Source organism: Chlorocebus sabaeus, chromosome 11 (assembly GCF_047675955.1).
Source record: "Chlorocebus sabaeus isolate Y175 chromosome 11, mChlSab1.0.hap1, whole genome shotgun sequence".
Classification (NCBI taxonomy): domain Eukaryota; kingdom Metazoa; phylum Chordata; class Mammalia; order Primates; family Cercopithecidae; genus Chlorocebus; species Chlorocebus sabaeus.
Window position 1 is genome coordinate 44,611,427 of NC_132914.1, and position 17,557 is coordinate 44,628,983.

The following is a 17,557-nucleotide window of genomic DNA, read 5'->3' on the forward strand; positions in this document are numbered from 1 at the left end:
CTTGCTATCTTGTTAAACCTGCAGCTATTTGGAGTTTCTATTTCAATAGTTACCTATATGCTGAATAATCTAGAAGTCATCAGAAGGCTTTAAGTAAGTGAAACATAATTCAACACAGTCTGGTTTATATGTTAAAACTCTGGCTGCTGGGTGGAGAATAAGCTGTGGGGTGGCCAGAGTAAAATCAGGGAAAGCAGTTAAAATGCTATTGCAGTAATCTAGGTGACAGATGATGGAGCAAGCTAAGGAGGAGAGAAGTGGTAGGATTCAGAGTTTTTGGAAGGTGGTGCCAATGATATCTAATATAGGCTTGAGGTAAGGTGACTGTCAGAAAGAGAAGAGAAAATGACTCTAGTTTCTGATTTAAGCAATTGGGCAAACAGGCCACTAACTGAGATGGAGAACATTGGGAAAGAAGCAAGTTTGAGGAAGAAAATCAAACCTTTTTTTTTTTTTTTAGCTAGTTATTCAAGTGGAGATAGCAAGTGACATTCTATGGAATCTAGAAACTTCCAGCTTGGAGTTTAGGAAAGATGTTAGGCTAGAAACAAAAATTGGGAAAATCATTAATAAATTTATAATACAATGTACTAGCATAATATCAAAGGGCTCCATTTATGACAAGAATCCAGATATAATAAGGGCAATATCATGTTGGATTGGCCCAACATAACATTGCATATTTTTCTAATCGGCAACAAAATATGACTTAATACTTACATGATATTCTTGTTCATTTATAATTGGCATGTAGAACAATAATTGGTATCCAGTTCTGGGTCCTTCAGGATGACATGATATTAACAGACAGGACAGAATTATTGCCGTAATACTCAAGAAGACCTTGGTGAATTATCTTCTACTTGTGTTTTTAATCACATTAACTATAGAAGCATTCCTGTCTATGTTGTACTATTTTTCTTTCAAAGGACTGGGAAAGGCTTCATCACTGGGCTGTGCTTGCTGAAGAACAGAAGAAAATGGCATTTGCACTTCCAAAGGCACAAGATAAAAGATATACCTCCCACTGTCATTTTCTACCCTCTTTGTGGGTACTTATTCTCTGGGTAATTATTGTCTAATTTTCCTGTTTGACATTAGCCTCACCATTAGCATCTAGGAAGGAATTGAATGAATGCTTTCCTGAGGCTCTAAGACTGACATAAAGCCCACATGCATAATGGGATTAACTATCTAGACTGAATAACTTTTCCCAGTTAATGTAAGTACAAGTTACAAGGGTCAGCTTAATATTTTTGAAATGGGAAGCCTTCCTTGCTTCTTGCACCTGCTGGTGGCTCCAGGCATTCCTTGACTCTGGCTGCATAACTCCAATCTCTGCCTCTGCCTTCACCCCTCTCTTCTTCTCTGTGTCTCTTTTAAGGGTGCTTGCCATTGAATATAAGACCCACCTAGATAATCCAGGATCATCTCATCTTGAGATCCTTAATTAATTACATCTACAAAGACTATTTTTCCAAATAAGGGCATGTTCAGTTTCCAGAGATTAGAATGTAGACATATATTTTGGAGAGCCACCATTAAACCCACTGCAGTCTCAAGCCTTGTCAATCACTAGAAACACCTAGATGACTTGATAAAGTACAGATTCTCAGGTCCCATCCTTAGCCATTTGAATTCCATAGACCGGGTTTGTATGCATGTTTGTGTTTTATTGTAGATAAGAACTAAATCTGGGTTTAAAAAAGAAAATCACTAGGTGATTCTGATGGTTATTGTCCCCCATTCTTTCAAGATCTTAACTTTGGAAAATGTCATTGTTATCTGTTACATCATCAATGCAGTGAAAGACAATAGCATATCAAGAATGGCAAGATGGTGTGGGGGAAATTGTGGGCTTGGAAATCAACCAAAGCTCAGCCTGAAATTTGGCAATATCTTGGGCTATTAAATTCTCTGAGCTTCAGTTTTCTCACCTGTAAAATGGAAATCTTTACATTATAGTGTTATTGTGAAGATTAATGAGATAACATGTAAAACCCCAGCACATGCTCAGTGCTCAATTAAATGGAAACTATTATTAGCAAAAGGTGGATCTGGCAGCCTATGTTAATCCATGTAGCTATAATACAATCATCCAAACTGACTCATTAATCATATGTCATGATTTGCTTAATTTTAATATACAAAAAGAATAGTATTTACAAATTTTGGAATTATGAACAGGTTCTATAAAACAATGAGAGAGTGTAATGGAAAATATTACCTCTTTACCTATTATAGTGACGATTTTTCAACTTCCATATAGTTTCCAAAACCCTAGGTAAATGAAAAATCTCTAATGTTCAATTGATTCAGTGACTTTGCCCAAACTTCTCCTATGGATTAAATTCTGTCTCCCCTAAATTCATATATTGAACATCACAAGGGTGGAACCCCAATCTAATAAGAGAGTGGCTTTATAAGAAGACAAAGAGAGAGAGAGATCTTAAGCAATCTCTCTCTGCCATGTGAGGACACAGTAAGGGTTAAGGCAGGCATCTGCAAATCAAAAAGAGACCCCTCAATGTTGAACTTCCAGCTTCCAGAACTATGAGAAATATACATCATTTAAGCCACTCAGTGGTATTTTGTTATGGCAGCCCTAGTAGACTAATACCCGCCCCTCCCCACCCCCCATCTAGCCTATATCCCTTTTTAGCATGATTCGTAGAAAATATGTCTTCATTGTTGTGATGAACATTTCCCAGGCCTGCTACTTCTCCTTAATTCTGATAGATGGGGTAAAGGAAAGTTACATATTACATGCAAGACAACAGAGAGTGTTTCCTATTAATTTGTAAGACACCCAGGTCATCAAGCACAAACTATCATCATTACAGATTTATTTAGCGGGATTATCAGATCCATAGTTTCCCTTAATTCAGGATGGATATTTTTCCTTAAGTAATTATTTTTCCTCTTTCTGTGAGTAAATTCTCTGGCCACCTAGGTGAATTTATTGCTTATACTTCTGCTCAAAAAGCTTTGATATTCACCATTGCTTTCAGAATGGCCGGAGGACCCATCAATTCATAACTGCAAAGACCTACCATTCCTTAACCTCTACTCTTTATGTAAACTTTTGATCCAAACCGGTACACTGACGTCGTACTGACCAGCATTGTTCTTTCATTTTCTCACATTTTTGCATCTCATTCCTTCTACTTCACATGCCCTGCTAGCACAGTCAACCATATCCAATCTAAACAACAGGTCCTACTTCACCTCCTACCTACTCCAAGAAGGCTTTGCTGACCACTCCAGGAAATGACTCAGTCCACGGTAGCTTTGTCCTTGTTGTGTCACACTACTTTCAGGACTTTACACAGGATAAATGTTCATAAATGTTAACACTTCTTGGTCTAAATATATTTCTCTATGTAAAGAGCCCTTGAACTTCTAAGGCACTTCTTGTCTGTATCAGCCATTTGAAATGAATCATGAAACTTCTGAGGACAGCCCATATGTAGGTTTGTGTTATTTACATTTTTTACTGTGATTTTACTTTCTACTTCTAGTGTGAACCACATTGAGAGCTTCTTGAGGACTACGTCTCATGAATGAGGTTTGGAACAAGAAAAGAGTACAGGTTCCAACCTGGACTTCCCTGCTGCTAAAATTACACTGTTTAGTAAGTCACCTTACAACCAATTTTATCAGTAAGTGGAAATCATAATCCCTCTCCTTCAGGGCATGGTGGCTCACACCTGTAGTGCCAACTACTTGAGACTTGGGTAGGAAGATCTCTTGAGCTCAGGAGTTTGAGTCCATCCTGACCAACATAGTGAGACTCCATCTCTAAAACAAAACAAGGCCATAATAAGTACTTCATAGGATTTATATGAGGATAGAATGTTATATTGTAAAGTATCTAGCATAGTATCTGCCTCATGGTAAATTCTGAAAATATAGGAGCTTTATTCTTATGTCCCGGTACTCCCAACACTTTTGTAGGTTAAATATTTTTAATTGTTAATTTAAATATATATTTCTATATAAAGATAAAATGGGGAAAGGATGCCATATTTAAATGTTTTTATAAGGCCTCTTCTAACTCAAGATGTCCTGACGCTGTAAACTTTAAAGTGTATCAGAATGCATAGCATAGAAGGCAGCGCAGCGCTGAACAATAATGCTCTTTAAAGTAGCTGCTGCATTTCCCGCATTTCTTTCATTGTTCAGAAAATGGCTCAATAAGCCCACTAAATGATTTGGAATTCATTCAGGTCTTGTGAGGCCATTGTTTGCAATTCTCTAATTGCCATTTTACAGTCACATTGGACCCAAAGGATACAGTCTGAAAATTTATTGAATGATGGAATTTTCCAGTTATAGAGCAAAATCCTAATAATTCAGAGACATCTCACTCCTGTAGATTTCCCAGAAAAAGGTTATTGTGAACATAATTGCTTGTCAAAATCTTTCAGTTATAGACTAGTTACTAGTTACCTTTTCTTGAAGATAGGTAAAGGCAGTTGTATACACAAATTAATATTTAATTTGGATGATCTTCACCCAAAAATGAAGGTTTTAGGAATCTGTGCTCTTGATTTAAATTAGAATATTATACTCCTTTTATTTTCCTTTCCCTATATTGATTCCATGCCTGAGCAGTTAAAACCTTTGTGGAACAGAGACACGACATCGTGTCACTGTTGGCAGCACAGGGAGACACAAAGGTAGAGAGATTTCAGGAACAGCAAAATACCCGTTTCTTCCAAATATAGCCTTTCCTGAAGTTTCTACTTCTGGAATTATATTTGTGGAAATATTCATTTTTATGCACTGGTTTTTTAGAAAACTATGTACACACATACAAAGGTACGCAGCAAAAAATGTAAAAAAAGTATGGATATATAGAAAGCGTACAAAGCAGTCCTGAAAAGGGGAAGGAAGTAAAATTTTTTAATTCTGTTTCACTCTGTTGCTGAGAATATAAATTAGTACAACCACTACAAAGAACAGTTTGGAGGTTTGTAAAAAACTAAAAATAGAGCTACCATACACGCCAGCAATTCCACTGCTAGGTATATACCCAAAACAAAGGAAACCAGTATATCAAAGAGGTGTCTTCATTATCATGTTTCTTATAGCACAGTTCAGAATAGCCAAGATTTATAAGTAACTTAAGTGTCTATCGACAGACAAACGGAAAAAGAAAATGTGGTACATATACACAATGGAGTACTATTTAGCCATAAAAAAGAATGAGATTCAGGTATCTGCAACATCATGGATGGAACTGACGGTCATTATGTTCAAGACAAACATTGTATAGTCTCACTTATTTGTGGGATCTAGACATCAAAACAATTTAACTCATGGATATAGAGAGTAGAAAGATGGTTACCAGAGGCTGGGAAGTGTAGTGAGAGGGTGAGGAAACATGAGGATGGTTAATGGGTACAGCAAGTTAGTTAGAATGAATGAATAAGGACAAGTATTTTATAGCACAAGGTGACCTATAGTCAATAATAATTTAATTGTACATTTTAAAATAACTAAGAGTATAATTGGATTGTTTGTAACACAAAGGATAAATGCTTGAGGGGATGGATACCTGATTTCCATGATGTGCTTATCATGCACAGCATGCCTATATTAAAATATCTCATGTACCTCATAAGTATATGCATCTACTACTACATATCCACAAAAATGAAAATTAGAAATTATTATTTTTAATTCTGCTTGAAAATTTTGTCCTGTGAGAAAACATTTTAAATGGTCCATTTTCAAGGCATGATCAATCTAAGTACTGTCAGCCAGCCTGTGGATGTAACAAACCACACAGCTCATGCACCTAGAAGGTCACAATTAACTAAAAGGATGTAGAGGATGAGTCAGCCCATAAAAGGGAAGAAAGTTTCATTATTGGGAAATGGAAATTTAAGTGGAAAAGAGGACCAGGGTATGACCTTATAAGGGGATAATGTTATGTTTGGAAAGATTATAACCCCATAGTACTCAACCAATGAGGAACTGGAAGAAGGACTTGCATGCTAGGAGATAAATTACCTGTTATAACTGCCCTGAGTATGCCTGCTTACCAGACACCCTATCTTGCAAGACTGCCATTAAAAGTGTTGCTTCCAGTGTTCTTCATGTCTCTGAGTCCATTCTTTGGGTTTGGATGGATGAATGTGTGTTTCTCAGTATGGTGCAGCCCTGAATAAAAACCAAAATCTTTTATGCCTAAAATATTTGGAAAAAAAAAAAAGCATGAATCTACATTTTGGTATGTTCATAGTATGCAGTCATTCTTAGGAGCAACTATGACTTTACAAAACCTGTCTACTCTCTCCCCTTTCACTCCTACACCCACTATCTGTTCAGCCCTGCGTCTCTTGTCAGAATTTTTAAAATTATGTTCTCTCTGATCTCCTAGCTTCTACTTTCTTTCATTTTCCTTCAGGGCTAACCTGTGATAAAATATAGATACTCTGCTCTGCTTAGCAACCCCGAACGCTCTCTGTTGCTGCAGAAGAAAGTCTCAGCTCCTTTGAGTGGCCTTCATGCCCCTTGTACAAAGTCCTCATAGATTCATCACCTTCTCTTCTCCCCAGGCACACTGCACTCCAACCATACCCTTTGTCTTCCCATTCCCTGAACAGGTCTCAAACACTGAATCATTCCATAAACATCTTGGAGTCTTTTCACATGCTCTCTGGATGTCCTCCTCCTTTTCTGCCAGGTCAAAGCATCCAAATCCTTCCTGGCCTCACCCAGCTACCACACAGATACTACAGGAAGAATCAGGTTATATCCTAGACCCCGATGATTTCAGAGCCTTAAGCTTTTCCTCCCACAAAGTTACCCCATCAGGGGATTATGCAATACAAATTATGACTGAAGCAAGAGGCAAATGGAAGCCCAAGTCCCATGTGGCTCAGGTTTCTCTGCACCCCACCCTGTCCAGCTGAGCATGACCACCTCTGCCCACAAGGTGCTCCTGCACACCACCATCGTCGGTGTTGGTCTTCTAAGTTTCTCAAAAGAACCCAAGGCCAGAAGGCCAGACTCAAATTTAGAATTCTCAGACTTCTTGAAGGTCCACACAGGAATTTTAAGAACCCACCATCACCTGACTTTTCCTCCATACCGACTCTGCCCAGTACTGTGAGCATAGGTACAAGGATATCTCAGCCTGCATGTCCAAACTCAAGCCACATCACCACCACCATTACCTCCTCCAAGCACCATCTCTTGGAAGATGAAACTATTTGGGCAAAAAATTCCAGGGCCATGGATATTAGAGGTAGAAAGGAGGGCACGGGATGCAGGTGGCCACATCTTTGTGGTCCCAAGACTCTGCATTATGGAGAGAAGTGTAGCCATCTGCATCCAGGTCTTCTGACAAAAGGAGGGGGCAGAAATGGGAGTCGGGGAAGTGAGGATAGCATCTACCGACAGGGGCTTCTCTTGTCCCGATTTAAGACTATCAGGCAGTGGTGTGTCTTCAAATGAAAACAAAGACAAGTCTCATTCTGTGAACTGTTTGTCTCTCTAGAACAGTGGATCTCAACCAGGGGTGATTTTGTTCTCTATGGGATATACTTGGCAATGCTGGGAGCTATTTTGAGTTGTCATGATTTGAGAAGGTTGGGAGTTGCTACTGTCATCCAGTTGGTAGAGACCAAGGATGCTGCTAAAACTCCTACAGTGCATAACACAGTTCCATCACAACAATAATATAATATTAGTTTGGTACATTACTTCTAATGGCAAAAACCACAATTACTTTTGCACCAACCTAATAATAATAACGGAAAACATTTTCTAAAAGATAATTTGTAAATTGGCTATATATAATGTTGTTGTCAAACAGATCTTAAAGCAATGGTTCATGTCACTTAACTGCACAAAACATTTAATCACACACACATGTGCACACGTGCATGCACACACCCAGCTTATGAACTAAAGTTTAAATTTCTAAGCTTGACATTCAATACTACTCTTGATCTGGAGCCTACCCTGTCTATCGATTTAATCTTTCTCTATGATCTCCTTATGTAACCCAAAGCATGTGTCCATGTTACCGCCAGACTTAAATATTTTAGAATGCTATATGACTATCTCCCATATTTTCCCTATCAATCTTTGTCATACTCAATCCCACTCCTGATAGTGAATTAAGTCTTCAGTTGGACTTTCTAATGTAAAATGTTCAAATTCAGAAACTAACTACAGTTAAACGGAATTACCCACTAGTATACATCAAGGCCGTACCACTAAGACAATAACAACTAGCTCTTGGGATTGGAAGGATAAGAAAATTACACCATGTATAAATCACTACGAAGATGTTACCATTATGATGTCCCTACCTCATAATAGCACTCAATGAAGTGTCTGTGTCTCTCCTATAATTAAAAGGGCATTCCAAGTAGGAAAATAGCTTTTGCAAATAAATTAAAGTAAGGTTATTTACTGTAAAATAATAATAATAATGTAACACAATAGAAGTTTATTTCTCACTCACATAAAATCCAAAACACATGTTCCTGCTTGGTGGCAGGAGTGGAAGGTAAGCTGTGGGGATGAAGGAAGACTGCTCCATAGCTTCACGCAGAGCCTCAGGCTGGAAGTCTCCATCACCTTCCACATGTGGCTTCCATGATCATCCTGTGTGTCAACATCCAGTGGGCAGATGGGAAAAGAGAAAGCACAGGGTATGTGCCACCACTTCTTAACCACCACTTCTTAACTTGGCCAAGACATGGCATGCATCATCTCAGCTCATATTCCACTGGCAAGAGCTAGTCACATAGTCCTACTTGGATGCAAGGGAGGGTAGGACTGGAAAATGAGGGCCCTGGCTGGGCAGAGCTTCTCAGCGACAACCCTACACTATGGAAAGATAGCTAATGTCTATCTTTGCCACAGCAAAGCACAAGGGTATAGGAGATGAAGCAAAGACAGTGAGCAGTGGGCAGGCTTGCCTGGCTAGAATATGAACTGGAGCTTCGTGGCAGATGAGAACACTTAGGTAAGGAAAGATAGCCAGATAATAGGAGACTCATGACTCTATCATTATGAATGTTTTCTATTTAAGAGACAGTTGTGAATCCGACCTTGAAGAAGAGTTATTTGATAAATAATGATGTTTAAAACAGACACTGTAGCCTCAAAGCAATTTTTTTGCATTACAAAATGAATCTGGTTTTTATTCAGGCATATCTTCCATAGGTGGAAATTCGTAACTTTAAAAATGAATCATTGCATCACTAAGGACTCTTTTCACAGCATTCTCTTATCCCTCCCAAGTACCCTTTTCAATCAATGTGCTTTCTCTTTCCTTCAGTTGCTTCTATGGGCTTGCAGAATCTGCTGCTGTGTTTGTTCCTTTGCTGTTCTCCTTTAATTGCTGTCTTTGCTGTGTCGGGTTCTCCTCCTTTCTTTTGGCCCAGACTATTTATTTATAAAACCCATCAGCGTTCTGTGAGGGTTAGGATTCATTTCAGAGAAACTCAAGGGAATTACCTCTGGGCGATTTTTCAGCCCAGGTATTTGGTGCAGTTAAAATGTCATTAATTTCTCTAGACTTGCATGATGTTGTGCAAAACGTGAAATTAATCTTAACTACACAACATTCAAGTCTTGACATTTCAAGACCTTTATTAAAATCTTGGGATAGAATTTTCCTTTAAATATGTTTGTAGAAGAGACTTCTTGCTTTCCCTATGTGATAACTTTCTTCACCTCCCATATCATCTTTCATTACCCAAAGAAACACACCTTTGATTTTATAACGGAAGTTAATGGGGGGGAAAAAAAAAAAAAAAAAAAAAAAAAAACACTTGCTATATAGAAATTCACATTTACAGTAAAGTTTTTTATGCTGATATTCACTCAGTAATAGAATGTATACCCATATAATCTATTGTTTTGGCTTTCCATAGATTTCAAAAATGTTGTCCGCCCGATGCTAGAATATCACTGCTATTAGTGTGCCATCTAGTGACTGATGTTGTGATATTTTCCATTCTTTGTTGAGGCCGAAGAGGCTTTAAGTGACATATGGAAAGTCCAATGAGATTCCTTCTTTGGTACAATGCAGGGATGAGACAGTTGTATAAAGCCAATGGCCAAATGTTGAGTCATCTGATGATGTATAGAGGATCGTGTGTAAATTCTTACTTAGCCAATATAATTTAAAAATGAAGCTATTACGAGAACAATTAAATATACTTGTTAACTTGCTGTATCATGATGCACAAACCATATGTGCATTAACCATATACGAAGAACCAAAATACAGTAAAATGCATTTGACCCTAAATTTAAGTTAGATTTAATTTTACTCTTGTTACTCAGATGGTACTTCAGGATCTCATAGGTCTAGGCTTTGAATACCAATTCCCATTGTGTAGTATACAAAAATGTATTTTTGAGGTTTCTGGTTGCTTGGATTTAAAGTTAAAAGTGGTTTTGCATTTATAAAGGATCAAACCTATTATGCATAGCGTGAGTGGCAGCATATCCACCATTTGAGTTGATTCTTTGTAGTATTATAACCATAACCTCATGATCTTATCTATTGCTTTATTCCTACTGAATATTAAAGATTGAGAGATAATGATAATGATTTTATCTTTTAGTTATAGAATTGCCTTCAAACGCCTTGTTTTATAATCATCTCAAAGTCAAACAAGAGATTCCTTTCAGTTACATCATTTTTCATAGGCAAGTAATGAGGGACTGAATGGTTTTGCTGTTGAAGACAAAAGGACAAAAAAGTAAAATTATATTCTCCAAACATATACAGATAGTATTGAAAAGAAGTATAAGAATTAGTTATTGTATGTTTCCCCTTGGAAATAACAGTTATTATTCTGTTATTATTTTAAAACATCTATGTATATATTATTATTAAAGAGGCAGTTATCACTAATGCAATCATTTCAGAAAAAATTTCTTTAAAGCAAACACAGGAAAACAGAAACAAAAACCACCTACATTTAATTAAGTTCTTAATATGTGCCATGTGATTTACATACTTCATATACTTTTCTTACTTCATGCAACCTAACAAAATATCATTTCATAAAGGAAGAAACCAGGCTGAGTCATTAAGTAATTATTTTAAGCCACAAGGGATGATAGTAAAGGGCAGCTTCTGGATAAAACCTAAATGTGTCCAATTCTGAAGCCTGTGCTTATAAATGTGACCAAAAATGCTTTATAACCATGTCAGGAAAACATGCATTGTACCTACTATTCTGCAAAGTCTAGCCAAGAGCAGAACTGACATGCATTATTTTATTTGCCATAGGCAAATCAACAGGAAAGCGAAGTATAAACAATTAACTCAGACTAGCATATTACCTGGGGTTTTATAGTGGTTGATCTGCCATTATTCCAGAAGCAAGACTACGAATAGCTTGGATAACATGATCCTGCAGTGTCAAGGTAGGTAAATGATTTGTGAGAGTTTTCAAACCACAGAAGAGTGTATTTACTCCTGCTTTCCTCAAAATGGCCAGCATTAGGCTCTTTATTCAGAAATTTTTATATTATAACATAGCTTATCTTATATCATTATCTTCCCCCAATAATCTATTAGGCAAATGTGCTAGATCTGCTAGATCAGTGATGCTACTTTAAGCCCTCTCAATCTTTTTTAAAAGTGGTAAACAGACCACTGTGCCACATAAAGATTAAAGTGTAAAGACTGAGACTTCAGAAATAAATTTTAATGCTGTGATTATACAATATATAAATTTTACAAAACTGATTCGTATTTACTGCATACTTTTTGAGCTGCATGCTAATTAATTACAATGTTTAACAACCACTGACATATATATATAACATATATACACACACACACACACACACACACAGAATTACTTTTACATAGGTAAACCAAGAAATGGGAAAGCTTGTTAGTTTGTTTCTAGATTCCTGGATTCATAATTCAGGGGCATTATGATAGATCTCCTTTGTTGTTCTCCCTATATCCACCCCTCCCTCCCCAAGCCAATGGAACCTTAAGTTCGTTCAGGTGGCTGCTGAGATCTTTCCCTCTGTCAGAGTATTTATGGGTGGGTTTAGACCAATCATGATTCATCCCAGGGCCAAGGATAAATTATGATTGGTCTAAACCAGCCTTAGTAATCTTGTTCAACTTTGTCTGGGAATGAAGTGACAAATTTTTGTCAATGAGATGAAAGCAGAAGTTTTTGAATGAGCCTCCAGGGCTTGCCTTTCCGATCAACATAGATAACATAGGAAAGAACTTTTGTCTTTCTGATTAACATCAATAAACTTACAGAGGACAGCCTTTGCCTTTCTCTGCTCTTCTGCCTGCGATGAAGGCATAGTCCCTGGAGGCACAGCAGACATTTGTGACCGTAAGATGACACGCCTGAGGCCAAAAGTCAACTTTTATTTTTTTGAGATGGATATTTATTTTTTTGAGATCAATACGGTGGCATGATCTCAGCTCACTGCAACCGCATCCCTGGTTCAAGGGATTCTCATGTCTCAGCCTCCCTAGTATCTGGGACTACAGGCATGCACCACCATGCCCCGCTAATTTTTGTAATTTTAGTAGACACACGGTATCACCATGTTGGGCAGGCTGATCTCGAACTCCTGACCTCAAGTGATCTGCCCACCTGCACTTCCCAAAGTGCCAGGATTACAGGCATGAGCCATCGTGCCTGGCCAAAAGTCAATTTTCTAAGGATGATGCAGCAAGATGATAGGTCTCTGACAGCATCGCTGAATTCATTGAATAGCTATATCACAATGTAGCTTACCTTTGGATTCCTTGCAATGTGACACAAAGTTTTGTTTATATGAGCTATTGTTTATAGGGGTTTCTGTTACTTGCAGCCTCATGTATTAGGTTGAACCATATGATATTGCTATTTTTGTAAACAAAAATAATTGAAGCTCAGCACATTTGTATGATTCAACCAATTTTATGAATTGATGAAGAATTCAAGACCTTTTCACTTCTCCAACAATCAAAACCTCTCCTTTTCCTCTCTCCTGCCACCTGATACCATGCAAAATAGATATTTTTTAAAAAATATTTCTGACATTTAGGGGGGCGGAGCAAGATGGCGGAATAGGAACAGCTCCAGTCTCCAACTCCCAGCACCAGTGACACAGAAGACAGGTGATCTCTGCATTATCAACTGAGGTACTGGGTTCATCTCACTGGGGAGTGCCAGACAATTGGTGCTGGTCAGCTGTTGCAGCCCGACCAGCCAGAGCTGAAGCAGGGCGAGGCATCACCTCACCTGGGAAGCACAAGGGGAAAGGGAATCCCTTTTCCTAGCCAGGGGAACTGAGACACAAAACACCTGGAAAATCAGGTAACTCCCACCCCAATACTGCACTTTAAGCAAACGGGCACATCAGGAGATTATATCCCACACCTGGCTGGGAGGGTCCCACACCCACGGAGCCTTCCTCATTGCTAGCACAGCAGTCTGCGATCTAACAGCAAGGCAGCAGCGAGGCTGGGGGAGGGGCGCCCGCCATTGCTGAGGCTTAAGTAGGTAAACAAAGCCGCTGGGAAGATCGAACTGGGTGGAGCTCACAGCAGTTCAAGGATGCCTGCCAGTCTCTGTTAACTCCACCTCTGGGGACAGGGCACAGCTAAACAACAACAACAACAACAACAAAAAGCAGCAGAAACCTCTGCAGACACAAGCAACTCTGTCTGACAGCTTTGAAGAGAGCGGTGGTTCTCCCAATAGGGAGGTTGAGATCTGAGAAGGGACAGACTGCCTGCTCAAGTGGGTCCCTGACCCCTGAGTAGCCTAACTGAGAGACATCCTCCACTAGGGGCACACCGACACCCCACACCTTACATGGGGGAGTACACCCCTGAGAGGAAGCTTCCAAAGCAAGAATCAGACAGGTACACTCACTGTTCAGCAGTATTCTATCTTCTGCAGCCTCTGCTGCTGACACCCAGGCAAACAGGGTCTGGAGTGGACCTCAGGCAATCTCCAACGGACCTACAGCCAAGGGTCCTGACTGTTAGAAGTAAAACTAACAAACAGGAAGCACAACCACACCAAAACTCCATCAGTACATCACCATCATCAAAGACCAGAGGCAGATAAAACCACAAAGATGGGGAAAAAGCAGTGCACAAAAGCTGGAAATTCAAAAAATAAGTGCACATCTCCCCCTCCAAAGGAACGCAGCTCATCGCTAGCAACGGATCAAAGCTGGACAGAGAATGACTTTGACGAGATGAGAGAAGGCTTCAGTCCATCAAACTTCTCAGAGCTAAAGGAGGAATTACGTACCCAGCGCAAAGAAACTAAAAATCTTGAAAAAAGAGTGGAAGAATTGATAACTAGAATAATTAATGCAGAGAAGGCCATAAACGAACGGACAGAGATGAAAACCACAACACGAGAAATACATGATAAATGCACAAGCTTCAGTAACCAACTCGATCAACTAGAAGAAAGAGTATCAGCGATTGAGGATCAAATGAATGAAATGAAGTGAGAAGAGAAATCTAAAGAAAAAAGAAGAAAAAGAAATGAACAAAGCCTGCAAGAAGTATGGGATTATGTAAAAAGACCAAATCTACGTCTGATTGGGGTGCCTGAAAGTGAGGGGGAAAATGGAACCAAGTTGGAAAACACTCTTCAGAATATCATTCAGGAGAACTTCCCCAACCTAGTAGGGCAGGCCAACATTCAAATTCATGAAATACAGAGAACGCCACAAAGATACTCCTCAAGAAGAGCAACTCCAACACACATAATTGTCAGATTCACCAAAGTAGAAATGAAGGAAAAAATCTCAAGTGCAGCCAGAGAGAAAGGTCAGGTTACCCACAAAGGGAAGTCCATCAGACTAACAGCAGATCTCTTGGCAGAAACTCTACAAGCCAGAAGAGAGTGGGGGCCAATATTCAACATTCTTAAAGAAAAGAATTTTAAACCCAGAAGTTCATATCCAGCCAAACTAAGTTTCATAAGTGAAGGAGAAATAAAATCCTTTACAGATAAGCAAATGCTTAAAGATTTTGTTACCATCAGACCTGCCTTACAAGAGACCCTGAAGGAAGCACTAAACATGGAAAGGAACAACCAGTACCAGCCATTGCAAAAACATGCCAAAATGTAAAGACTATCATGGCTAGGAAGAAATTGCATCAACTAACGAGCAAAATAACCAGTTAATATCATAATGGCAGGACCAAGTTCACACATAACAATATTAACCTTAAACGTAAATGGACTAAATGCTCCAATTAAAAGACACAGACTGGCAAACTGGATAAAGAGTCAAGACCCATCAGTCTGCTGTATTCAGGAGACCCATCTCACATGCAGAGACATACATAGGCTCAAAATAAAGGGATGGAGGAAGATCTACCAAGCAAATGGAGAGCAAAAAAAAAGCAGGGGTTGCAATACTAGCCTCTGATAAAACAGACTTTAAACCATCAAAGATCAAAAGAGACAAACAAGGCCATTACATAATGGTAAAGGGGACAATTCAAGAGGAAGAGCTAACTATCCTAAATATATATGCACCCAATACAGGAGCACCCAGATTCATAAAGCAAGTCCTTAGAGACTTACAAAGAGACTTAGACTCCCATACAATAATAATGGGAGACTTCAACACCCCACTGTCAACATTAGACAGATTAATGAGACAGAAAGTTAACAAGGATATCCAGGAATTGAACTCATCTCTGCAGCAAGCAGACCTAATAGACATCTACAGAACTCTCCACCCCAAATCAACAGAATATACATTCTTCTCAGCACCACATCACACTTATTCCAAAATTGACCACATAATTGGAAGTAAAGCACTCCTCAGCAAATGTGCAAGAACAGAAATTATAACAAACTGTCTCTCAGACCACAGTGCAATCAAACTAGAACTCAGGACTAAGAAACTCAATCAAAACCGCTCAACTACATGGAAACTGAATAACCTGCTCCTGAATGACTACTGGTACATAACAAAATGAAGGCAGAAATAAAGATGTTCTTTGAAACCAATGAGAACAAAGATACAACATACCAGAATCTCTGGGACACATTTAAAGCAGTGTGTAGAGGGAAATTTATAGCACTAAATGCCCACAAGAGAAAGCTGGAAAGATCTAAAATTGACACTCTAGCATCACAATTAAAAGAACTAGAGAAGCAAGAGCAAACACATTCAAAAGCTAGCAGAAGGCAAGAAATAACAAAATCAGAGCAGAACTGAAGGAGATAGGGACACAAAAAACCCTCCAAAAAATCAATGAATCCAGGAGTTGGTTTTTTGAAAAGATCAACAAAATTGATAGACCACTAGCAAGACTAATAAAGAAGAAAAGAGAGAAGAATCAAATAGACGCAATAAAAAATGATAAAGGGAATATCACCACCAACCCCACAGAAATACAAACTACCATCAGAGAATACTATAAACACCTCTACACAAATAAACTATAAAATCTAGAAGAAATGGATAATTTCCTGGACACTTACACTCTCCCAAGACTAAACCAGAAAGAAGCTGAATCCTTGAATAGACCAATAGTAGGCTCTGAAATTGAGGCAATAATTAATAGCCTACCAACCAAAAAAACTCCAGGACCAGATGGATTCACAGCTGAATTCTACCAGAGGTACAAGGAGGGGCTGGTACCATTCCTTCTGAAACTATTCCAATCAATAAAAAAAGAGGGAATCCTCCCTAACTCATTTTATGAGGCCAACATCATCCTGATACCAAAGCCTGGCAGAGATACAACAAAAAAAGAGAATTTTAGACCAATATCCCTGATGAACATGGATGCAAAAATCCTCAATAAAATACTGGCAAACCGGATCCAGCAGCACGTCAAAAAGCTTATCCACCATGATCAAGTGGGCTTCATCCCTGGGATGCAAGGCTGGTTCAACATTCGCAAATCAATAAACGTAATCCAGCACATAAACAGAACCAAAGACAAAAACCACATGATTATCTCAATAGATGCAGAAAAGGCCTTTGACAAAATTCAACAGCCCTTCATGCTGAAAACTCTCAATAAATTCAGTATTGATGGAATGTATCTCAAAATCATAAGAGCTATTTATGGCAAACCCACAGCCAATATCATACTGAATGGGCAAAAACTGAAAAAATTCCCTTCGAAAACTGGCACAAGGCAGGGATGCCCTCTCTCACCACTCCTATTCAACATAGTGTTGGAAGTTCTGGCTAGGGCAATCAGGCAAGAGAAAGAAATCAAGGGTATTCAGTTAGGAAAAGAAGAACTCAAATTGTCCCTGTTTGCAGATGATGTGATTGTATATTTAGAAAACCCCATTGTCTCAGCCCAAAATCTCCTTAAGCTGATAAGCAACTTCAGCAACGTCTCAGAATACAAAACTAACGTGCAAAAATCACAAGCATTCTTATCCACCAGTAACAGACAAACAGAGAGCCAAATCATGAATGAACTTCCATTCACAATTGCTTCAAAGAGAATAAAATACCTAGGAATCCAACTTACAAGGAATATGAAGGACCTCTTCAAGGAGAACTACAAACCACTGCTCAGTGAAAT